Source organism: Oreochromis niloticus, linkage group LG8 (genome assembly GCF_001858045.2).
Source record: "Oreochromis niloticus isolate F11D_XX linkage group LG8, O_niloticus_UMD_NMBU, whole genome shotgun sequence".
In the NCBI taxonomy this organism is placed as follows: Eukaryota; Metazoa; Chordata; class Actinopteri; order Cichliformes; family Cichlidae; genus Oreochromis; species Oreochromis niloticus.
Genome location: NC_031973.2, coordinates 30059493 through 30086591, shown reverse-complemented (window position 1 = coordinate 30086591; position 27099 = coordinate 30059493). Strand labels below are relative to the sequence as shown.

Sequence of the window (27099 nt, the reverse complement as noted above, 5' to 3'; positions counted from 1 at the left end):
CCTAACTGCCATATACTCTGTTAACCTCTTATAAACAACAGGGCTTAGGGAATAGTTTCAACCTAAAAGCACACATGTGTATACACTTAGCAAGCTGTTGTGTGATTCAATGACTCCGTAGACATTAGTATGAATTTTATTCTTTTATGTTGTGCCAACTGTAGATAAAGGTCTGGGTAGGCAAAGGCCTAGAAGTCTGGGTACAAAGAGAAAGTTGTGAGTGAGAATTACTTTTTTTGGAATCATACTTTTTTGGATCATAATTCCCCCACAACCCCAACTCTTCATTTACTAATTAAACACCAACATTAAATCAGAATCAGAATCAGAAGAATTTATTTATCCCCAAGGGGCAATTAACATACAACAGAGCAGCATAACGTTGAAGATAAGGACAATAAGAGCAGGCAATAAGAGTGAGATAATAAATACACAGAATATACAGTATATCCAGTTTTAAAATTACACAGTTTTAAAATTAAAGTGACTGAAAGGTGAATAAATGACTGTAAGTGACTAAAAGTGAATAAAGTGTCACTAGTATAAAAAGAGTGTAAAGTAGTTTATGTTTCTGGTGTGGGAAATGGTCTTATCTGCTGGAGTTAAGGCCTAATGTAATGTCCAGATGTTGTCCTGCTTGTTTCTCTTTAATGGAAGTTGAGGTGGCTGAACAACCCTCTTCCTTCTGTTATCACTTTCAAAATCCTTGTTGCAGTAACACTAGAGAGTAGGTTCATTTCATTTCATTGGAGTTGGCCTAAAGCATTGCATCGACCAACCAAATAGAACTATGTCAGTCTTTCCAGACTATTAGGAGACTGCACCCTCTGCCCAGCTGTTCTAGACTGGCAAAAAAAAAAACAAAGAACCCCAAAAAACCTAAATTGCAACAGGTTTCTTTTTTTATGCAGTCTATTTTATTTCTACAACTTTCGGCTAATGCTACTACCATGAGACTCTGATGAAGACGGAATCCACACTGATCTCTTTATTTGTTTTAAAAAATAATGTAACTGACATCAGTCAGGTTACTGGTGACCCATTTACAGTGATATGCAAAAGTTTGGGCATCCCTGATAATTTTCATGATTTTCCTTCATAAATCATTGGTTGTTTGGATCAGCAGTTTCATCTAAATATATCATATAGCAAACGAACACAATGATATTTGAAAAGTGAAATGACGTTTATAGGATTATAGAAAGTGTACAATAGTTACCTAAACAAAATTAGGCAGGTGCATAAATTTGGGCATCCCAACAGAAAAATTACATCAGTATTTAGTAGATCCTCCTTTTGCAAAAATAACAGCCTCTAAATGCTTTCTATAGCTTCCAATGAGACTCTGGATTCTGGTTGAAGGTAATTTGGACCATTCGCCTTTACAAAACATCTCCAGTTCAGTTAGGTTTGATAGTTTCTGACCATGGACAGCCCGCTATAAGTCACACCATAGATTTTCAATACATCAATATTCAGGTCTGGAGATGGCCATTCCAGAACATTGTACTTGTTCCTCTGCATGAATGCCTTAGTAGATTTTGAGCAGTGTTTAGGGCCATTGTCTTGTTGAAACTTCAACTTTGTCACTGATTCCTGAACATTGCTCTCTGTATTATTGTAGGGTCTACCTTACAATATAAAGAATGCTGTGTTCTGTTTCCTCTTGTTATGTCCAAATAACTCAATTTTAATTTCATCAGTCCACAGCACCTTATTCCAAAATGAAGCTGGCTTGTCCAAATGTGCTTTAGCATACCTCAAGCCACTCTGTTTGTGGCATGTGTGCAGAAAAGGCTTGTTCTGCATTACTCTCCCATACAGCATCTCCTTGTGCAAAGTGCGCTGAACAGTTGAACGATGCACAGTGCAACTGGCAGCCTTAAATACCCTTTCTCATGATTGGATTCATCTGTGTGTCAAGGATCAGTGAGCTTACCAAACAAATTTTGTGCTCCAATAAAATAGTGCTAAAGGTATTCAAATCATTAAATGGCAAGGGTGCCCAAATTTATGCAATTGTCTAATTTTGTTTAAGTAAATGGCCTGCATTTGTATAGCGCTTTACTCAGTCCCTAAGGACCCCAAAGCGCTTTACACTACATTCAGTCATTCACACACTGGCAAGCTACATTGTAGCCACAGCTGCCCTGGGGCGCACTGACAGAGGCGAGGCTGCCGGACACTGGCGCCACCAGGAACTCTGACCACCACCAGTAGGCAAACATGGGGTTAGTATCTTGCCCAAGGACATTTGGCATGCAGCCAGGAGGCAGCCTGGGATCGAACCACCGACCTTCTGAGTAGTGGCTGACCTGCTCTGCCACCTGAGCTACAACCACCCATAACTATTGCACAGTTTTTGTAAATCCTATAAACTTAATTTTACTTCTCAAATATCATTTTGTTCATCTGCTATATGCTATATTGCTGACATTGCTGTTCCAAGCAACCAATGATTTATGAAGAAAAATCATGAAAATTATCAGGGGTGCCCAAACCTTTGCATACCACTGTACTACCATGTACTGGTGAGTTGTATTCCCTGGACCTTTTACTATGAGGTGACAGTGGTAACGACGGCACTTACGACCAACTGGGGCCATTCTGTGTCTAGTCTGCAAGCTCCCCATGTGCCTCCATGGGCTCTCTCAAGAGATTAGGTTTACTGGCAAATTATAAATGGCTATAGGCATATGAGCATGAATCATTGTTTGCCTCTATGTGCTTGCATGGTGATCTGTTCAGGGTGTACCTCACTTGTGCCACCCTGCAACCCTGAATTGTATAAGTGGAAGAAAATGTATGTATATATAGATGTTGGGAAGTTAGAAGTTGGGGATTTAGTCAGATGAACATCATAAAAAATATCCAAACTTCTACAAAGCTGATTAACTTTTGATCAGAAACCACTCACACACCTCAACAGTGCTGATTTGATTTGAAGAAAATAGTTTTACCTTTGGCTCCAGAACTTGGTGAACCATAAAACTATTAATTTCCTTGTTAAAGTAATGCATTGCATGCAAATTTTCTCCATTACAATATCTGTTTTATCATATTACTGTAATCAAAGCAAGTAATTCTAGTTTCCAGAACTGCATCATTGAACAACACAGTAGCCTACAAAGCAAGCCACAGTCAGCTATTGCCACTTTACACTTTGACAAGGTAGGTAGTACCAAGGTAGTACTAAATTACTTAATTTAATCATTTAAAAAAATTATGTGAAAAAACTAAAAAGTGACCTGCTTTTTCTAATCAATGTGAAACCAGCTATACTGGGGGACGTGACACTGGGGACAATTTTACTGTGGAGTGAAGGAGAAAGGCTCTGAGTAACAACAGAAGTTGTGGAGGTTAGCACAGACTCAAAAACAGGAAGTGGGGACCAAAGGTTACCTCCTGTAATGTGGTCTCTGGGGAGGTAAGCAGTGAATGAGTCTCTGGGGCCTTGGGAAATGCATTTGGAAGAACAATAATCCAAGAGGTATTGATCCTTGAGGAACTTAGGCCTGTTGTCAGTCAACCCAGATGCAGGAACAGATGTGGGCCTTATGGAGGTTGCCCTCTGAGTTAGTTTGGGTGGAGGGCTAAAGGAATTGTAGTTCAGTGTGACCAGTTCATCAGGCAGTCAAAATTCACAAATGCCTTAGCCCCTCTTTGCAGGAGTCTGACAAAAGATTAAACTCCTCTTGTTCAAGAATCCTCAATTCATGCAAAGTACCTATATACAGTGGTCCCTCGTTTATTGCGGAAGTTACGTTCTAAAAATAACCCGCGATAGGTGAAATCCACGAAGTAGCCAACTTTATTTTTTACAATTATTATAGATGATTTAAGGCTGTAAAACCCCTCACTACAAACTTTATACACTTTTCTCAGACAGGAATGAACATTTTCACACTTTTCTGTCTTGTTTAAACATTCTCAAAGCTTGTAGAAAAATAAGTGCAGCAGTGGCGGTCCTAGCCTGTTTGGCGCCCTGGGCGAACACCCCCTCCGCCCCCCCGACACACACACACATATGAAGAGAGAGAGTATGCATAGTATGCAAACATCTACTAAACAGACATCATAATTCGTCATGCAATGAGAACAGGAAAAATCAACAATTGACACTGACTAATTAATATTAAAATCTGTAACATAATGTATTGTTTGGAGTTTAGTCTGCTACTGTTACTATTTTTACCATTTCTTCTTGGAGGAACATAACCCACATAATTTCCTTAGGGATTAAGAAAGTATTCTGATTCCTAATGTTTTAGGATACATGACCTGCCATTATCCAGTGACACATCTGCTTACCTGTATCTTTTGCTGGTTTCTCCTTGTAGGAGCCATAATTAAATGTATTGAATTTTAATGATCACTGGGTTTTCATTTGTTTGGTTGCTATGGTGATGTGTAACGAGAGTCACGTGGGTGCTAGCCATGACATTAAGAGGGCGTTGTCAGTCTGGTTTGATTGATTTTGACAGAGAGGAGGGCTGGCAGCCGTAGTTTTTGTTGACCGCAGCACAACGAGTTTCCCTTTGTTGCATTAGAGCCTGTGATGTTTTAAGAGTTTGAATCGCGAGCCGATCACATTGCTCTGTAAACTATTCAAGCACTTTAATAAACAAGCAAGCAATTCCACCTCTCGCATTATTGCGTAAAGTTGACAGCGAGTCAGGCAAATAGGCAGGCTCAGTCCCCGGCCTCTAGCGACTGTGGAAGTCGCTACACTCCTCTTCTTTTCTCTTTTTTTTAAACTTTAAAAACAGGTTGTGTGTGAGACTTTAAATCAACAAAATATAAAATATACATTTTAAATTGTTATTGATCCCTTTGCCCCGAGTCCTAAAGTGTATATTTATTTTTTTACTCTTAAATATTTATTGTTCGTTTACTTGCACTGCTGTAACTGGAGCCTCGTCGTCTCGTCTCTCTATACACTGGACTGTATGTAGCGGAGATGACAATAAAGTTTACTTTGACTTCAGCAGCAAGCAGGCGCACTGAGGGCTCTCGTGCTCACTTTTCCCGTATAGAATTTTGAAAAAACATCGGTGCAAATTATAAGTCTGTATCATGATGTCTGGTGTTTTTGTGTTTGTTGTTTTGTTTTTATTTTGTTTTATTTTGCGAGTTGGTTATTAGATGCTGCTCCAGCCAGCCAGTGAATCCCCCGCCGCCACGCCCTCTCCTCCCTGTGCCGCAAGCAGCAGGTGCACCTCGCAAACGGAGGGCGCCCTTACTCCCAGCAAATGGGCGATAGAAAACCGATCGGTGCCTACACCATTCCAATATGCGCTGGCATGATGTCGGGGCAGCATGAGTACGAGCAATTTTTTTTTTTTGCCGATGCCCGTGATGCCGCCCCCCACCACGATGCCACCCCGGGCAACTGCTCGTGTCGCCCGCATCTAAAACCGCTACTGAAGTGCAGTATTATAGAATGAAACCAAAGGCACCCGCAGGTGACGACATTTCGGCGACATTGTTGTGTTTGTTGGAGAGAAAACTTACAGACATACAGTACAGCTTCAGAGCCACACTGCTAGCGATCGAAAATGTATGTAAATTTGTCAAGCTGAACGGAAAATCCCCAAAAAGTTTATTCTGTTCCTCTGGATGTAGCATTTTCAGTGGAAGAAACGTGAAAATGTCTTGATGTCTTAAGAAACGTTTCTCCCACTGAAAATGCTATATTCAGATGAACAGAATTAAAATTTTGGGAATATCTATATAACTGTTTGTGACAAACACAGGAAACTCTTTGCTTGCTGGGTTGCTGGGAGTGTTATTTCAAATATCTAACTTTTTATTCCAAAAACAGACATGGGTCACACACATCAAGGCAGGTAACAAACTACAAGTAACTGACTACAAGTAACAGAGGTGGGAGTTCGACTGCTGCAGATATCTATACAGTACTGTGCAAAATGTTTGAGCCACCCATCATTTCTTTATATTTTGCTTCCACCGAGTCAGACCTTTTGGAATTGTTTAAAGTGGTCTTTAAACACAGTTCTCTAGAATTTCTGATGATCTTAGAAAGGTTTTCTTTGGACATTTGACTCATCTTCTGTCCAGTTTGTTTTTGCTATTGTTGTTTGTCAAGTTACTTAACATTTTACTTATGTATAATTCCAGATATAAACAAGCACTTGTGTATCATTCAAGACAAAAAGGCACCTATTTCAAAGGATAAACCAGTGTTGTGTGTACACATAAAGACAGCAAAGAGTTTGACGAACATATAATAGTATTTTTCCACCAACACAGTGATTCTCAAAGAGTTATTAGTTGCATTTGAGTGGAGGGAAAAAGAAGATTTGGTAGACCTACAAACAAATCGACAACAGATGAACAATATCTGGAAATCATGTTCTTAAGAAATGGGAAAAATTTTACAAAAGACATGACCTAAGAAATTCATCTGGGCCTTCAGTTAATCTATCTACTAACTGCCTGAAGCCTCATCACAAATGTTCTTTGTGGAAGAGCAGCTGTCAAAAAGTATTTTTAAGGAGGGGAAACAGGAAGAAAAAGCTGAGATATGCCAAATGGATTGAATTTGTTGCAGTACCAGGAAGGTCCCCTTGCTCAAGAAGACACATGTACAAGCCTGTCATCAGTTTGTGTTCTTTGATGCGGTCTCACTTTTTAGAGTCCTTTTTTATTCTCATTAAACATCTGATGTTCAATGTAATTTGAAGCCGCTCATTGGTAGCAGCATTTAGAATAAATAAATAGCTAAGAATGAAAACAAAACTAAAAATACAGACTATGCAAATGTACAAGTTTTCAGTTGCATACCTACAACCAAGGCACTGGAGAATGTCAGAAACTGACTACACAACTGAACCAGCTGATCAGATTTGCATACTATGAGACCTCTCCCTTACCATTAAATATTTTCAATACACCAGCACAATGAGGGTTTCTATACATAAAAGCATGGATGTACCATGGGCTTCCCAGTGTCACCCATTTCACCAAACCTTTAAATGGAGGATGTGTAAAGTAAAGCTCTTGGCTCCTTCAAAGGGCATCTAGCCACTGGTACACAACTGTGTTGATATCTGCACTGTTATACATACAACAGCTCGCTAGTCTGACCTGATTATCAGTATAATACCAATACAGTTCAATTATATGTGACAGAACTATTAATGCCAGATAAATGTCACCAATACACAAAATAACAAATATCCATCTATCCATTCATCCCATTTGTCTAGAGTCTAGACTTTGTAAGATAAAACTGCCATCACAAGATTGGTTCAGATCTCTAGACAATCCGGACATATTACAAAACAATAATATGATAAACTTGCCAGAATGGAGTTATAAAGGAATTAAATACTTGGAACATATATTGGAAGGAACAGACTTTATTTTGTTTGACAGACTAGACTATACATTATGAGATAAACAAGAAACAATTTTTGGAATATCAACAAATTAAATCCATAGTAAAAAAGAAATTCAAGCCCAGTGAAGCTGAATTACAAACACCACCAAGTGTGGTACATTTTTTTAATCTAAAAACCCCCAAATTATTGTCTAAAATATACAGAACACTTTCTAAAATAGATGAATGTGATCATGTTTAATAGCCATGCTTTATATTGGACGGGAAAAAGAGTTAGTGTATTACAAAAAGGGAAACAACTGTTAGTGCAATGGGTGAACGCAATATCACGACAGTCAGGGCGTGTGGGGGTGCCTACTGGGGTCAGCGGGGGAGCTGGCCCTTTCTTCCCTCCCCATCCTCAGCTGCCTCCCTCTTCCCGCTCCACCACACCCACCCACACATGCAGGGCTTGGGGTGCAGGTGTGTCACCAGGGTGCAGGGGAGGCATTCCCCCTCTGTCCCCTTCTGGCTACCTGTGCCTCAATTTTATTCCGCAACCTAGACATCCACATTACTCATGCTCTCATAACACATACATAGAGGGCCTTGGGGGTGGGCACGTTATACAGTGTCCAGAGGATGGTCTGTGTATTCAACCCCACCTCTGGCACTGGTGCCCAACCCTCAATTTTAAATGCATATAGACACTGAGGATTTTCGGGAGGAGCCGTGCTGCTCTCTGGCAGGAAGCACCATGCCCTCCTGTGTTTAAAATGCACTTTAGAACAGCACGCACCAACACTACATATGAGCAGGTGGAGAGAGGTTTGGGGTCTTCACTCACTCCCGTTCTCTGTTAACCATCGGGGCTGGGGGGCTGGGAGGAGGTGTTGGCCGTCAGATTGTGGTCTGGGATGTGAGGCCTCCCTGCTACTGCAGATAAGGTGGCGGTCTGCTTGCCTCCACCCCAAGGGAAAAGGGTTACATCTCCTGGGTCTAGGTACAGTTTGCCCCTCTGGGGGCGAGGATATAGAGTATGTTTGGGGAGTGTGATTGTGTGTACAGTGTCTATTTCTGTCTGTCTCCATGTCGGGTGAGTGCCGAATATTTGCTTATGTGTATATAGGGGTGGGAATGCACGTTTGTGTCTGTGTGCGCCTGTTGATCTCTGTCTATATGTCAGGTCGGGTCTTAGACTCCACCTCTCTGGGAACATCTCAGGCTCTCCGAGATATGGAGGCCTATCTCCCCTCAGACCCCGGTGCGTTGGTGGTTCTTGGCGCCTGGGGCTGGGTGCTCATGTATGTACCGGCTCACTCCTGGTGGCCGCTTGGCAGGTCCTGGCGCCTGTGGCCTGGCTGGGCATCTTCTGGGGGTGGGGCACCCTCAGGCCTCTGGGCCTGGGGCTCAGTCCTCTCTGGCACAGCTGGCTGCCAGCCGAGCCCGCGGGCATGTCACTGCAGCCCCCTCTGGCCTCTGCTCGGTGGCTGCTGGGTGACCCCTCGCCTGGGGCTCTCCTCAGCTCTTCCGAGGAGGGTGGCACGGTTGCCCCTTTGGTGGTCTTCCTTGGGTCCTTGTACTCTGGGGCCTATGGATGTCTGGGTCCTGGATCTCCTCCATACCTGCTTCATGCCCTGGGGGACGGGGCTATGGCTCCCCACACTCCCTAGCAGATCGTTACATGTAGAAACCTTTTGAATACAAGCATGCTGATCCACACAGGTGTGCACACAGGTGTTCACAGACACAAACTACACCTTTCTTATGTGCTACCTCAAAGCACATTGTGCACTGTCGATCTTGCGTGGTGCACAATAACATTTGATATTTAGTATCTACTGTTATCTACGGTTAGCTAGTTTATTGTGATGGTGTTGTATTTATCATGTTGCTCTTTTTTGCTTGTTTTCTCTTCTGTTTTTTTTTCTCTCGACAGGTGATCCAGGTGTTTTTTTTCTTTTTTGTTTGTTTGCTTTTCTTTTTTTTCTTCTTCCCCCCTTTCTCACTATCTCTTCGCCCCTCTATTTTGTCTTCCTCTCCCTCTCTTTCTTTCATTCTTTCTTTCTCCCTGTCCTATCCCCCAATCATGTCTGTCCCATCTGTAACAACCGAAAATAAAATAAAATAAATACATAATTGTAATAAAGGTCAATCAAATGGACCAATATGGCAAGGCCACGATGATCCACTTGGTAAAGTAAATCCACTAGGCATCTTTTTTGGCTTTCAGACAACAATTCTGATGGTTAAAAAAAAAAAAAAAAAGATAAAACTGACTGTCTTCTGGCTGTTGTTACCTAATATTAGATATTATATTACATTATCTGCTAACACAAATAAATTACCTTCTATTGCTTGGTAATTATTGTTATGGTTAGTCAAATACTGTCTGAACCCCTGTGAGTGCTAGTTGTGTTGCCCTTATCTAGAGTTTGTATTGCAATCTGTGTTGTGCTGGAAACCAGTCATTTAATGACCTTGGCAATTAGTGGACCCCTTCTTGATTAAAGAGATTACCCTCTATAAGACCCCATTCAAGTCCCAACCAAGTGTAAATATGTGAAGCTGCAGATGTGAGAACGCCCTTGGTAAAAAAAAAAAAAAAATTCCACACTTTGTTGTGTGGTTTCTGAAATGAGAATGCTGCTCTAAACCTGTATGACGGTTCTGGCTGGCCACAGACTCTTACTGACCTGAATCCTATTTAGCATTGAACCAGCTTATTTCATCCATGCTTGGGAATGAGGCAGCACTCAATTCGAACGTTGCCAACCTCCCATAAAGCCAAAGGAGACAGTGTCAGTAAACAGTTTATTTTCATAAAATATCCAAGCTCTTACATTGATATTCATTGAAGGGCTTGAGCAATTCATAAGCCCAACCATGCAGGAAGAGAGAGGAATGGAGGAGTGTGACAGGACAGCAGGGAAGGTACAGGATGGACTCAGAAAGGGAGGAAAAAGGAAAGAAAAGAAGAGAACGACAGAATGGAAGAGATGCAGAGGCTAAACTAGAAGTGCTAATGTGCATCCATAAATGAAACTTGACCTTGCCAACAGCTGTGCTTACTGAGTTATGAGACCATTATCTCTCATCAAGCTTCTTTTCAGTGTTATTTAATAGTCAAAGCTCTCTCTCTCTCATTCTGTGTGTGTGTGTGTATGTGTGTTGTCATTAACTGGCTCAAAGTAGGTAACAAGAAGTTCACTTGTGTGAATGGGAGGTTCGTGACAAACCCATATGTGCTAGTAGAGTAAACTGCAACCGACGCTCTCATACCTCCACTGTGCTCTGACAAAGTTTGTAGAACACAGTTTAGTGTGGAAGAGTTGCTGAAAAGGTGGAGCTGAAAAGCTAAGACAAAATAAAATCCATGCAGTAAAATATGTCAAATTAAGCAACATGTTAGCTGTTGGGGCTGCTGCTGCTACTCCACTGTCAACAGTAGTATTGCAACAACTAGCAATAAGCCCTAGCAGTCACAGGAGGGTGCCTTTGGTAGCACCAGCCATGCAGCAGTGCAGGAGGAGTGAGGGAGTGACAGAAGAAGGTGAAATTAATGTGGTAAGAAAATAAATGGATGGAGATAATTAAGGTCAAATTAATGTCTTCTTTGACCATGAGCCACTCCTAATAGCTTTAAGTGTAACTTTTAATGTTGTAAGTTGCAGTGCAATGCAACTAAGAACTAACACAAAAATAACTGTGGCAACCTGATTAAAAAACTGTTTCAATATCAATTATCAAACAAAATGAAATCTATACTTTTATACATGTATGTCTCTCTCTCTCCCTCTATACATATATATGGGCTAGGCACATTAACACATTATGATGGCGTAAACTAAGAATGTTCCTGATGACTAATTTACTAGTCAACTAAACAAAAAAAGGTGACTAACGAACTACTCTAAAACTAAGACGTTAAATTTGAAAACTGTTTAATGGAAAATGTCAAAAACTGAAAACAAAGGCATTTTCCATTAATCACATTCTTCAATAATAAATCATGCCATTTAACTGTGCAGCACCCCACATTGTGCATCATCAACATTTCACGCTATACTTCAAACAGACAACAAAGAAGGAAAACACTTAAAATAAACCGATGTTATATATGATATTAAAACATGTTACTACAGCTTACGTATTACTAAAATATGACAAAACAGTAACATTTAAAAAATAAATAAACTGTGACTGAGAAGTGTGGCATATTGTGCCATGCGTTATTGTGCCATGCGTTATGAAAAAATTCATTACAACCACTTTAATAACATTTAATATCAAAAATATTAAAACAATAAATCATCCAGCCATTTTCACCCACTTATCTGAAGACTTTCCCCTCACCACCTCCTCCTTTCCCAGGCACAGCCGATAAATTTATCTCTCCAGCGTGTCCTGGGTCCACCCTGGGACCTCCTCTCAGTAGGACATGCCCTTACACCTTGCCCAGGAATGACAGCCATCTCCTTTTTAGGAGATTTAGCAGTTTTACTCTGAGACCTTCCCGAATGAGGGAACTCCTCACTCAACTGCTAAGGGAGACCCCATTCACCTCCACTTGTATCTGCAATCTAATAGTGTTAACAAAGTTAACACTACAAAGATAAGGCCTAGATTTAGTTTCTCAACAACCATGCGCCATTAAATGACTAGTAAGTGATTAGTTGGATAGTCGACTAATTGCATAGCCCAATTAATTGACAATTAATTTATCGCACATTAAAGCAGTTTTTAAAATCATTATTATTTTGAAAGTCTGTGACATTTTAATTTGAAAACTGTTCCTGACCATTGATAGAACTAAAGTTATTTGCAAACACTGCAAGGTTGAGTTTTTCTTCAAGTCTGAAGTATCACTCAAATGCACTACACAGTATTGATATTAGCAAATCACACACCCAAACATACTGTGGCAGGAGGCTTCAACAGACTACGTTGGATGCAGCATGTAAGGACATCAAAGCATGTAAGAAGTATAGAAAACGAAAGCAAGACAAGCTAACAAACGCCATACCAAAGTGGATAGCTACAGACTAACCCTAACCCCAAATCATTGTCTCTTATCATTAACAGAAATAAGAATAGCTTTAGAATAATTAGTGTTAATTAGTGTTGTCGAAGACATTGGTCTAAAGCAGGGGTCTGCAACCTTTTACACCCAAAGAGCCATTTGGACCCGGTTTCCACGCAAAAGAAAACACTGGGAGCCACAAATACTTTTTGACATCTAAAATGAAGATAACACTGTATATATTGTTTTTTATCTTTATGCTTTGTGTGAACAACTAAGGTGTGCTGCTTATGAAATCCATGAAGTGCTACAGAGAAAATTACATTATATTTATGTAATCAACACATTTTGAACTCTTAAAGAAATATAACAAAAGGAAAGACACCAACCTGAACTAAAATGATCCATGTAGCAAACAAAAACTGTTGTCAGCCGCCACCCTTATATCGCCTTTGGGCTGTTGGAGCCTTGACCTGACTCTTAAAAAATAATTGGAAAAAAGCACTATGCTGCTAAAAGATGAAAAATAGATATTTGCAAAATTATGTATTTTACCTGGTTAATGGGTGCGGCGGGGCGTGGTTTGCAGCGCCGCTGCAGGGGAGGCGGACGCACCTGAGCGACACCCGCAATCACGCCTCGCTGCCTTTACGTCTGCGCTATCTGTGCTGTTGTGTTGTTGGTGGTGTATGTTGGGCTGTGAGCTTAAAAGCTACAGCCGGCTGTATGCGTACAGCAACCGTGTGTGAAAAATGCTCAATAAAGAGATGTTCAAAAGCATGCTCATGGAAACATCGTCGGGTCTGCCGTGATTTGTTTACAATGGGACTTCTGCTCCTGAACCTCTGCGCACAGAGTCCGCAAATCGGGGCTATACGAAGTCAGTTTACGCAGGACTGTAAGCTGTCATCTGTCAGGCGTGAACGGTGTTTGTCTTTAACATAGTTCACGGTGGAGAATAGCTCCTGACATAATGTGGATCCGAAGATCCATAATTGGCCTACCTGGGGTTGAAAATCTTGATAAATGCATGGCGTTTCGGCGGGTATACCGGCTTCCGCGAGTGTGACTCTTATTTTGAGCGATGAAAAAATAATAGAATATAATTTTATTTTTATATTTCAATATCACAATAATCTTCCCATTTAGAACTACGAGTTAAAAAGAACTAACATAAAGAAATTACACTTCAGCCAAATACTTCTAATTTATTTGCCCAAACCACACGGAGCCGCAGTATAAGGACTAAAGAGAGCCGCAGGTTGCCGACCCCTGGTCTAAAGGAATGTTCTTAGGATCCCAACAAATGTAGACATTTTTGAGCCTCCATCACAAGAAGAATACACAAGTTGTAATTACCTAAGGGTTAAAGTGGATTGTATTGATGAACAGTGGAAGTTGTGTTCACAAAATGTCTCTTTTCTGTATTGAAAACAGAAGAGAGACATTTTGATGAAACGTGCGCAGAACATTTTATTCATGTTGCAAAGCAACCAAACAACTTTAAACACAGCCCAGCAAGAGTTGCAGAATTTGAACAGCAACAAACTTAACACGAACAAAAGAAAGAGTCACTTATACAAGACTCTCCACCAGATGGAATTAAATTCTGGACATGATGAAAACTATCCACAGACAACAGCAGCCACTCAAGGATGTTCACACAGAACACCAAAATTGCAAGATTGCCAACTACAGCTGAAATGGACAAACTGCAGACGTTGTAAACACTACTGAAACCCTGCAGGTAGGTTTTACATCATTTATTTCTTACTGTGTGTGTGAGCGAGAAATAGCGTCTGTATGTGTGTGTATATACGGCATGAATATTTAGAGGACATATTTGTGTGTATAGAAGTAAATGAATGCACTACATTCTCATTATAAATTTTTTTCTTTTGTATTTTTTCTTTTGCAGGTATGAGACTGAACTTCTGGGAGGAAAAAAGTGTGTTTCATGCTCTGTGGTTCTGCCTGCTTTTTGTGAACTCTCTTGGGTCATGAAGAGCTCAAATGATGACCCTACCTACATGTTCTTCATTCAGAACAGACCTGGAGACACACAAATAAAATATCAACATTGCATATCTGAAAATTGCTACTGCACTGGACCCTGATTCAAGGACTTCAAGTGTATACACAGAGCTGACAGAGGTGAAGTTTTGGTCTCAGTCGCCAACATGCTCAAGGAACAGAGGGTTGCTGGAGAGAAACCAGGAGAAAGAAAAGGTTAGCTGTATTGGCTGCTATGTCAGAGTTTGATTCAGAACAGGAGGAAGACTCAGCTGACAAAAGTGTGCATTGATACATCGATACAGGAGAGCCCACCATCAGAACAGAGGCCTGTCCACTGGAGTGGTGGTCCAAGTATACAGGGTCTCGCAGCAGGCTGGCCTCCATTGCATATTACTTGGCAATGCCTGCAACATCTGTACCTTGTCAAAGGTTTTTCTCTGTTGCAGGTCATATTGTACAGATAAAGAGAGTTTCTTTATCATCAGAAAATGTAAATGAGCTTGTGTGTCTTAGCAACTGTTTTGGTGCAGAGGAGTAAGAAAATGTCAAGTCAGAGAAACAGATAAATGCAGTTAATTTTGTCAACTCAACCTAAATTACTGAAAGTGGGGGTTTTTTCTCTTGTTTTTGACTGAGATTCTAAAAGGAAATCCAATACAAACAGAGTTCACAGACAAAAAAGTCCCCTGCACAGTAAATGAACTTGAACATAGACTGATTATACTATATATGTATATAACCACCAGCCTTTCAATGAGCAGGTGACCTGTTCAACAACCTAAGCTACACTGTTCCAAACCTCACTAGACGGAGTTGTAAAGGAAAAATTCTTTCAATTTTACTGCACTGATTAGCCAAACAGTCTTACTGTGTACTTGAACATCTCTTACCCCTAACAGGCAAAGTTGGGTCAACAGAGTGGTGTTCTTTTACACCTCACTGTGACATTATCAGACGTGCATTGAGAGGAGCCACAGAGAAGTGGCTGAGTGTTTACGGCTCACTGATCACATCAAATGTGCCTCTAAGAAGAACACACTCTTCATTTTCTCACTTTTACTGCACTGTGCAGTGTCTCATCTCAAAAATGTCAACACTATTTCTCCTCTACCAAGTACCACAAAACAAGAAAAAAATCATTTTTTTGTACTTGAAGAAAGCAGAAAGCTGGAGTTTGAAGAAGGCGAGTACATCTGTCATCTGTGGCCTCTGATCCTATTGAACTAAATATAGTCTTAGCTTTATAATCAGTGGCATTTTCTGCTTTGTGCCTCACAGAAAAGAATGTTATTTTAAATAAAAATATTATAAGTTGTTTTTTGTCATAATGTAGCAAATTTTCCTGCATCTTTACCTGCATCTTTATTGTGCTGCCTTGTATATCATATTTGTCATATTTTGACTAAGCCTAACTAAATTTCTGTCCCCTGAAAAAATACATTGAAGGATGAGTTTTCTAGACATCTGAAAAAAGGTGACGAGTAAAAGAAACAATTCCTCCACACGCCAATAAACATGTCTGACAACCAGCAGATTCAAATGCAGAAAAAAGTCACCACAGAAAGCATGACACACAACCCTATCAAAAAATACAAACTGAAATCAAAGGAGCACTTGATCTTCACAGTACAACACAAAGTACAATAGTATTTATTACTGATGCTTTCATGTTCACTGTTTTGAGATAAGTTGAAAACAAAATGTATTTGTACCTGAATAGGTATAAATACTTTTTTTTTTGTTCCTTTGTCTGAAATTTTGAAGGGAGCATCTGGTTGTGGCTGGTTTATGTTCTTTCCACTTCCAGATTATGGACTGAAGAGTGCTCACTGTCGGATTCCATTCTAGTTTTGTAGCCCATTCCAGCCTTGTGCAGGTCTGCAGTCTTGTCCCTAACAACCTTTCACAGCTGTTTGGTCTTGCCCATGGTAGTAGAGAATTTGTAATGGAAGAAACTCATTGTGTGGACAGGTATGCTTATGCTTGACAGTTAGTGGATAGTTAAAATGAGTTAAAATTGTAGTTGTTATAATACCTACGTAAAACCACCTAAGTAAGAGACATCATTTATTTTTCAATTGAAATGAGACGCAATAGTGTTGTCTTTTGAAAGGGCATGACTGGCCAGCCAGATTAAGTCCAGAAAACAATGACCAATAAAGCATCACCTTTAAATACTACTGACTCAGTACTATTGACTGTCATAAAAACCGAAGGCATCACCCTGCTTTTACTTTGTTTTGCAGATGCTTTTAATCATGAATTTCCTTAACTTCCTTCCCCAAACTTGACTCTTAAAATTATTCAGGTACATTTTGGTTTCATCTCTTCAAAGATTATTTCTAGAACAATCTTTAAGTGTTATGCATAGGGTTCACGTTAATATCCACCCCTGTTTTTAGAATTCCGGACTATTTAAAATGTTATGATTAAAATGTTAAAACTTTAACATAAGCAAGTGCACTGACAGGGTGCAACTTCCTCCAACGTGTTGTAAAGGAAAAACCCTAGCCCTAACCCTAACTTTAATATTTTATGGTGTTTTTATTACAACATGCTGACGTCAGACTGGTGACATCAGCGGTTTTTGTAGATAATTTTTGCTCATGTCAGCATTGGTAACATGGAAATCCCTAGTAATGGCATCTGCATTGTTAATCGATATCAGCATTGTTAATATAGAAATCTGGAAAGAAAGTGCCTATTTCCCCTTATGACTAATATATTTAAAGCTTTGAGAAGATCCAATGGAATCTAAGCAGCTTCCTAAGTTGTGTGACCCTGACCTATGATGCATAACATACTAAAGTGACTGGAGCAGAACTGGCTGAAATCTTTGGCTTCTTTAAGTGTGTATATCTCAAAAGGTGTATATTTTGAGATATATTCATGCAGTTTGTGATTTGCTAAACTTGGTGTCACTGTGGTGGACAGACTGCTAACAAACAGACAGCCAGACAAACAAGACAAAAAATGGGGGCGATCGTGGCTCAAGAGTTGGCAGTTCATCCTGTAATCGGAAGGTTGCCGGTTTGAGCCCCGGCTCCGACAGTCTCAGTTGTTGTGTCCTTGGGCAAGACACTTCACCCGTTGCCTATCGGTGGTGGTCAGAGGGCCCGGTGGCGCCAGTGTCTGGCAGCCTCGCCTCTGTCAGTGCACCCTAGGGCAGCTGTGGCTACAATGTAGTTTGCCATCACCAGTGTGTGAATGGGTGGATGACTGAATGTAGTGTAAAGCGTTTTGGGGTCCATAGGGACTAAGTAAAGCGCTATACAAATACAGGCCATTTACAAACAATCTAAACTGATTACATACTCGCTCCCTTTGGGAGAGAAAAATATAATGCCCGAATGAATCTTTGAGAATTTATTACAAGAATCTATTATAAGTTAACATCTGAAAATTTGCCTATTTAGTGTATAGTTAAAATGAAACCCAATCCTAGCCCTATCCCCTACCCATGGATTCATTACCTATCATTCCCAACGTGTAACATAAAGACAGTTTGTCACAGCCCTAGGCGTCTCACAGTAACGTGAAAGGTACTCTTCTGCATCCTTATGAAATGCTCTGGGTTCTCAATTGAATCCAACATAATGCCCCTCGCAGCGGTAAAACAAGCTCCGAGCAGAGGCTCCAGCTGTTCATTCCAGCCCTAACCATAAAGTTAACCCTAACCTTAACCATAATCTTAACCCTATCACATAGTGTTTCCCAAAGTGATTCAGCATCAGAACGTAAAACACGTTTACACATATAGATTAATTCCAACCGGCTCCCATGGCTCTGATCGCATAACATAGCGATGATTTGTCACATTTGTCAGGATGTTACGCATTGGGATGAGAACGTGTTGTACCTGTAGCCTGGTAAGTGTTAGTTAAGGAAGTTTCTCCTAACAGCTACCAACCACAGATATTTCATATAATGCATTATCGTCTTAGTCAATTAGTTATCTTATTAAGAATTTAATAAGTCTTTGTCTTGTTTCTTCGTTCTTTGGCTGTGTGGACAAAGGTTCATCCAGTTGGTTTCAAACTTGGTGGGTGTGATGTCACAGACTCAAGAAAGGGAAGTGTCAAATTAGAGGTCATGTGGATGAGATTTCAAATATTTTGGTTAAAAGAAAAAAAACATGACTTTGGATTGGGGTGGGTGGAGTTTTGGAATTGAGTCAATGATCAGATCAATACATTAGGTTTTTCCTCTTCTTTAAGTTCAGTAAATTGCTCCTGTTCATCAGAAAGGAGACATGTCTGTGAAAACCCCTCTCCTCTCATGCAGGTACACTTTGATCCGCCCTCCGCCTTCCTGCTCTGCTGTGTTCAGTTGTCATGGTCATATGACTCAGCTGCACTGAGCAGAGGCATGCAGGCAGCAGTACTCTACAGCTGTAAATGAAAACACTGCAAACAATGATGCGTGCTGGGATGTAATTCTCTACAGTGGCAAAACCACCAACTTATGTAAAGATATGAAACACCATGAAAAATAGAGCTTTGTCCTGGAACAAGCAGCAAAGGAAATAAAGAAAGGAGGATAGAAACATTCTTCAAACAGACACTGGAACAGAGACAAAGCCAACTGTCATAGTTCTTTTAGAGGAACCCAGTATCATGGCAAAGTGTCTCATAGACATGCTGGTCCGCCGTGAGGATGCCACACTTTACCTCTCCTAAGCATGAAATGGACATGCAATGCAGAAGTTGCTGTACCAGCCAGGGGAGATAATATATTTAAAGCCAACAAGTCTCTACTGACCAAGGAAGGTATATTCCAGGCTCTTTCTGTGCCAGGTAAGATTAAACTAGGTGGCTTATATCTATTTACATATAAATCTTTTAGTTATGTCTCTTTAAATAAATAAAATATCGCCCGCTGCTGGTCCTGCAGCTTACTGCAACTTACTGCAAATATGAACTGCAAAACATGTTTGAACATACTAACCTTCTTGGTTAGTATGTTCAAGGGGGGGGGGTTGTTACAGGCTACTAGAAACAAAGTTGAAATAGATACAGTCTAAAATTGATTCTTTGCTACTGGTTTTCTGTTATATGTCTGTTTTAATTTCATTAAAAAGGGAAAAGAGAAAAAAACATTCCTCTTGTACCTGGTCAGGTCCAAAGACTGGACAGAAAGTAAGTGAAAAAGTGCCCCAAAAAACTGCAAACTTCCATTCTTGTCTATATACTGTGCATCTAATTCTTTACTGAAATGTGACTTTTCTGATTTTTAGATTGACCAAATAGCTTCTCTGTTGCATTTAAACCTCGACAGATTGTCCAAACACCAGTGCAGATTATTCCAGAAGTAGTGACACAGCAAAGTAAACAGCAACCGTCACAGAAAAAGAAGAGAGTCTGTCTGCCTGGTAAACACCAGCTTTCTGTGTCTCTGTATCACTCTACCACTTATTGTAGAACACACTCACTTACTCTCTATCAAACACAGTTTTCCTACTCCTGCTGCAGACACACATCTGTGCAGGATTATCAGATTAGCAGCTGGAGATTTGGCTTCCCTGATAAGGCCTGTGTGTGGGATCGAGAGTAAATTGAGGGTGCTTGGCTGGTGCCACTGTACAGACCAAACAGTACTGCTTTATGTGCTTGTAAAAATTCCCTCCCCACCTGCAGTGTAGTGCTGCCACATCATTGCCACCACAGTCACTTTCTTTCGTCCAGGCTTCTTTCCAGACCCCTTTCTTCACCAGTCACTGCCAGCTTCCTCATTGCACTCTCTCTGGCTGCAGCATTCCCACACAGATACACATGTACATACACACTCCACAATCCCATCTCACAGTGGTAAATTACAACTGGCATGTAGGTCTTCTCACTCTAGCTGGTTGATAGAATTCAGATTCCTGAGCAGCAGATGTGATGAGCTGTGGCTGCTTAGGGAAAGGGTTGGTGGCCACTCTCACATGTTATTGCGCATATACACAGATGTGTATTATTTGTCAAATGTGAGGACTTCTTTTTCCAATAGCATTTAAAACATTTTTTAAAAATACAAAACTACTTACATAGATTGAATGCAAAGGCCTCCCTTTCCTCGTCCTTTTTCCTCCTTCTTCCCCTTCCCTTACTTCTTTCCAATTTTTCTCACTATTTGCATGTAACTAAATAAAGAAGTATCAGAAACATTTCAGGTGGAACTGGGGCAAAATCTAATGAAAACTAAGATTAGCTGCAGACTGTAAGTGACTTTAGTCTTAAAATGTATTTAACCCTTGTATGGTGTTCGTATTTTTGTTACTCAGCCAGTGTTCATGGGTCTGGTGGACCCGCTAGAGTTTTGGCTTTCCAATTAACACTATCAAACAATTTTATGTTAAATTACTCAACAGATGTTTACTTTATCCCAATTACGAGCCATGTGAACAGCAAACATGGTTAATTTTTTCCTTTTACCTTTGTTCAATCACATTTATGAATTAATGTGCTTCTCGTTTTTTGTCAATAAAATGTTATAAAAAAAATAAAATCAGTTCTAATCAAGTGTACATATCCTTATACCATATTTTGCAGGTTTTGATGGTATATACTGCCTAAAGGGGCAACGGCCTCTAAATGGCATGGGTCTCACAGACCCGAACACCATACAAGGGTTAAGAATATCTTTTTCAAGTTTAGAGAACTAAAATTATTAAGTCATCCTTCCAAATAAACACCTGCTATTGTTTCTCAAATAGGATTGATTTATACAGAGGGCCACTAGAGTCACTTACAATAGTCCTTCAGGAGAGTGTTTTTTGTGCAGGAGTGACCAAAAGGAAAAGAACAGAAGAGTGGGTTGGATATCAGCATATTAGAGTCATAGCAGATTTACTGTGTATACAAACTAAATGTTAAATTGTTTGTCATTTGTTGGAAACCTTTCTGAGACCTGTTTTATAAGCAGCATTGGAGCATGGAACGTCCCTCCATTTATTTATCTCAGCAAAATGCAAGGCTTGAAGGGATGTGAAGGTTATCAAGAACATCTTCCCCTGGTTATCCAGACAGCTAAATATTTGTATTTATTGTGAAAGGACAAATCCTTGCCACTACCTTGAACCAATCTCTTCACCAAAGAAGCTTCATTCTAATTGTGGTAGTAATCTGTTGTCAGATTTGATACCTCCTAGTATTTTCCTTTACTCATCACCAGCAGCAGGTTGCAAAATGTTCCCATTGTTCATCATAACATCTAATAAGAGGATTTGCTTCAAGGGCCAAATTCAACCATCTAAATCTTCAACCAACCTTGTGTTTAACAAGCTTTTTTAGCTAATTGTTTTGCATTCCAGCCAATTTTGAAAATGTTTTTGTTTGTGGTATGAGTAGTGATTCTTGCAAAATGTGGATGTCCACATAGACAAGAGATACCGTAACATGGAATAAGCTTATGTAATTCATCCAGATAAGCTAAAAAGTACAAAAGGCAAATTAATCTCCAAGCTACCTTAAAATTAGATTAGGCACCTGGTATAATTATGACTATAGCATAATGGGATCCAATGCTCACAAGTAGTAGAAGTATAAATTGTTTTAAAACAAAATTGATCCAAAATTATGCATCTAAAAATCATGCACAGGGCCTGTTTTAAATCCTCGCATAGTGATGAAAATTAATCACACTCTAAATTGGCTAAACTCCTGGAGACAACATTCTCTCCATTTTAGTTAGCATGGTGGATATAATTTGGTCATTTAGTTACTGTAAAGAAAGAATCAAATATTTTTTAGAAATCTGTGTACTATCTGTGAAAATGGCAAACCATAACTGTGCAGTAATTATAGCACAGGGTTTTCTATCAAACAAACAGATTGTTTTACTCAACTGGAACCAATATAGACCAAATTGTTTCAAAATGTATAAACTGGTTTATGCATTTGTTATCACTAAAACATGCTACTGCAGCTCTAGAAGATGAAACATTTTTACTAATTCTATTGATAAATATAATTTTTTTAACTGGAGGAAGATGCTGAGCACATTAATTTATTTATCCAAAAAAGGTGAAATCTAGATGCGAAAAATGTTGGGCAGAGATTCAAGCAAAAACACTGCAGGTGCCACATGGTTTCAACAGCTACATCAACTCAGAGAAGCAGGGAGTGATTGCAGGGATCCTTTGTGACATGGCTTTTTGTCAGATGACATATGGCCAGCCAGTAGAAACATGTGTTATTGTCAGGAATACACCAAAGGCTCTACCCTGTGATTTCATTGCCTCATGTAAATTTCTAAGCTTCCTGAAGGCTTCATTTTCTCTGAAGGTAATGTGTGATTAACTGCACTGGTTGCAATTTATAACAAAATGAGGTTTAGTCTGGGGAAGCAGAATCACTGATGATGTTCTGTTGTCGTCCCTGGCAGAATTCAGGTGTTAATATTACTTTGGCTTGGAGCCAGTATTAGGTTGCCACATGTTGTTTTTTGAAATTTTCTAGTAATTGGTGACCTGGGAATTTCATTATTGCTTCTGCAATTTTGGTACTGCCTCTGCTTAAGAATTCATTATTGAATTTTATAAACTTTCAAGATCCCATTCATACATGTTCAGCAAGCTGAAATCCCACCTTAGAATCAGCCCCAGAGGGCAGAAACAAAATGCACAGGGTAGACAAAAGAAGAAGGAGAAGGGTGATGAGTTTGATAACTAAACGAATGCACTTTTTTCAAACAGTTCAGTTTTACTGCTCAAATACCTGCAAGTGAACCTCTGCATTTGATTTACCTTGACTTCCTAAAATCCACCAGCATCAACAAACTATTTTGGATAGGGTTAGGCTGCATTTTAGCTACTTGAAACTAGAATATGTTACCTTTATATATTATATGTTATTTTGTTTCCATCTGGGTATGCCAAAAATCTAAAACTTTCATGTACAGTTGCAAGTGACCTCAATAGGTCATAGGAAACCTGGATGTTAAGAGGTACTTGAAAAAAGTTAAAGTTTTAAATTTAAATTTAATCAGCAATATCTTATATATTATATCATCCACCAGTGGACTGTGACCTGTGCATGTTCATGCTATGAATGGGATTGGGTTTTATTTTTTGCCACATGCTAAACAGGCAATTTTTTAGAAATCACAAGATGTTATATATGTTTTTTTAATGTTCCACACATACTGCAAGTACTTTTCTTTTACAAGCTATTTCTTTTAGGTGTCCCAAACAGACAAAAACCCTGCCCCCAACCCTAGAGATACGAATGTTTGGTTGGATGTTAAGGGGTTTAAAAAACAGGTCACAATTATACTAGTACCAGACAACCTCTTAACTCCACGTCCCAAGATTGGACACTAAGCTTTAATCTAAACCTCTAATCCTAAATTTTGATGGTACAAAGTTATCTGATGTGGGAACAGTTAGAGGGGTTAAGTCAAGTCAAGTTTTTGCCATCAACAGCAAACTGCCTTGCTAACATCATTAATGCATTAAAAGTGTATTTCTAGTTTTATATTTATTCATATACACATATATATATATATATATACATCCCGGGAACAACATCGGAGATCTCTGTCCAGAAGAGCGCAGTCCTGGGAACAGCTAAGATACTGCGCAGGACCCTCAAGCTCCCAGGCCTCTGGTAGAGGACCCGAGCTTGAAGGATAAACCGCCCGCAGGGGCGAGATGGGTGGGGTTTTTTATATATATATATATATATATGCATATACATATATATATATATATATATATAATATATATATATATATATGCATATATATATATAGATATATATATAGATATATATATAGATATATATAGATATATAGATATATACATATATACATGCATATTCATATACATATACATGCATATACATATACATATACGTGGGCCATTGTCATATGTCATACAGTGGAAAAGTAATTTCTTACTCTTAATAGATAAAGAACAGCAGACAAGTAGAATGAGTCCTCTTCACGTGTATCTTTTTTCGGAGCAAAAAGATCAATGCTGCAAAATGAAACATATTACAAGAGCTCTTCTGCATATCTGCTGTTTGCTATAAAAAGTGAACTGTGTAAAAGCACATCCAACAAATCTTGTTAGATCCTGCTACACAATGTAGCAACACACAAAACAATACTGCTCTTTTTGTTCCATTATAATATCTCAAAAGCTTAATTAATTTCTATATGTGATTAGTGCACATTTATAATCTCTGATTTGGTGATTAAAGCAAAAAAACAAAAAAAAATGGCCTAAAAGCAGTGTGGTTATTTTCATAATGATGGACAGTTTAGTTAATATTTGTTGGAATAAGAGTTACAGTGGCTTGCAAAAGTATTCGGCCCCCTTGAACTTTTCCACATTTTGTCACATTACAGCCACAAACATGAATCAATTTTATTGGAATTCCACGTGAAAGACCAATACAAAGTGGTGTACACGTGAGAAGCGGAACGAAAATCATACATGATTCCAAACATTTTTTACAAATAAATAACTGAAAAGTGGGGTGTGCGTAATTATTCAGCCCCCTGAGTCAATACTTTGTAGAACCACCTTTTGCTGCAATTACAGCTGCCAGTCTTTCAGGGTATGTCTCTACCAGCTTTGCACATCTAGCGACTGAAATTCTTGCCCATTCTTCTTTGCAAAACAGCTCCAGCTCAGTCAGATTAGATGGACAGCGTTTGTGAACAGCAGTTTTCAGATGGACCCATAAAAAACTTACAGAAGCATTGTCTCCAATTTTCAAAAGAACTAGATAATCAGAGCAATTTCAACATGCCAAAGGACTTCCAACACCACTTCATATTATCTGTGTTACTTAGGCTACGTCCACAATAATCGTTTTCTCTCCGTTTTGGCCTCCTGTCCACACTGTGACGGCATTTTCACTCAAGGAAAACGCATACATTTGAAAACGGTGCGTTCGCGTCACAGTGTTGACAGCGAAAACGGAGACCTCCTAAAACGATGACGCATGTTAGTCATGTGATGCAGTCATGTGACCAATTAAACTAAGATAGTGGAGGGCATTATACAGCAGTTGTTTTGTTTGCTCTCAATTTTGACAGCCCTATTAAAAATTAATATCAGTTTGTACATGCTCCAGATAGCTTTTCTTCAAATTCTTTAATTCTCACTCGCTTTTGCAACTTTGTACTTTTGTGTTACTCGCAGCAACAACTCCACCTCATTGTTAGTTCATTTAAAAAACTCGGTGCTTTTCCTCAACATTTTGCCGCGATACTTCAAAGAGCCGGAAAGTAAATACGCGGCAGACAGAAATGAGGCAGGTCGAATCTTCTTGAGTTTCACGCATGCGCAGTACTGGAACGTAAGCATTTTCGGCTGTTTTAATGTGGCCACGCAACTCTGTGAAAACGACTGAAAACGCTAGTGTGGACGCGGAGCGTTTTCAGACGAAAATGCCGTTTTCAAATCTATCCAGGCTAGTGTGGACGTAGCCTTAGAGAAGGACCAAACAGCATATGTGTCAACATGTTTACCCCCTTGGGATCGCTGTTACAATCAAGTTGTATCTGAACAAAAGCAACCCATAGTCCTCCTACCCATGACTATGATTTCACTTTTGTTACATCAATTTTTGTGGAGCTCACATCTGAACGCTGATGACACCTGAACAAGATGGGGCCACAAAACGGAACAACAATGGAAGAAAACTAAACTTGAAGTACACAGGCTTGGCCGAGAGTCCCAGATTTAAACCCAGTGGGAGTATCCCACCCAAGGGGGATCACCAGGTGATCCTCTAAGAGGATCACCAGGGGGTCCTTTGTCCCTCCTTGGGGGGATACTCCCACTGGGTTTAAATCTGGGACTCTCGGCCATTTGACCTTAGAACTGAAGAAGCTTCTCGGATGAGTGAAACGTCTTCAAGCAACTTAAAGAAGTCCAGACGCTTTTCTTTGCGAACTCCTTTGACTATCTGCTACTGAAGCTCATTTGCAATGGACTGGGCATCAAATGATTTTATCTCTGCAAGTGCTGGGAAACACTCCTTCACTGCCCCCTCTAACACATACCTGACACAAACAGCTAGCTGCTCTGCCTTTTCATCCCTTGCCTCATCTGCCATGATGGCACAGATTTTAGACTTTGTCATTTCAGATACAATGACACTAGTAACTAGTAACTAACAATGTGAATTCCTTGACTCACCGCTCCAGTAGAGGTCTCTCCCCTTTCACTCTCTGTGCTCCTCTGCCCTGACTCCTGCAGGTTAATGTGGGTGGAGGAGTGATTATTATTAGTGTATTATCATCATTATTATTATTATTTGCACTAATGATAACCAGCTCGATTTTTCAGAGCTAAAAAAAGTGACAGAAATTAACATTATGCTAACAATGTAACTTAGTGTGCTAGCCAGGTATTTATTTATCAAAGGGGAGCACCTGGTTCATTAATTACATGGGACTCTCTGCTGTTACCTGGAGCTAACTAATTGTTACTACCAACAGTGATGAAGACTTACTTTCTTAAAAAACTTGCGTATATCCATGTTGTCTTTCTGTGTGCTGCATGTACGCTAGTGTATCCGCAAGTGTAGATGCAGCGGAGTGTAAAGTAGCAGTGAAAACATGGACTGGATTTCCAGCAATGTGGCCGTTCCCTATGAACAACTGGAACGGATTGAATAACGAAGCACTGAGGCAACCGTAACACTGTAAAGTGAAAGGGACCAACATATTTATGATCATATTTAAGTGAATTGTGAAAGGTTTACATTATTAT

General features: G+C 39.7%; 1 protein-coding gene across 3 annotated transcripts in view; it reads right to left on the bottom strand.

The window, feature by feature from the left end:
• Positions 1–27099, bottom strand: part of LOC100707149 (carbonic anhydrase-related protein 10) — a 1009504-nt gene that overhangs the window by 302100 nt on the left and 680305 nt on the right. The window lies entirely within an intron of this gene.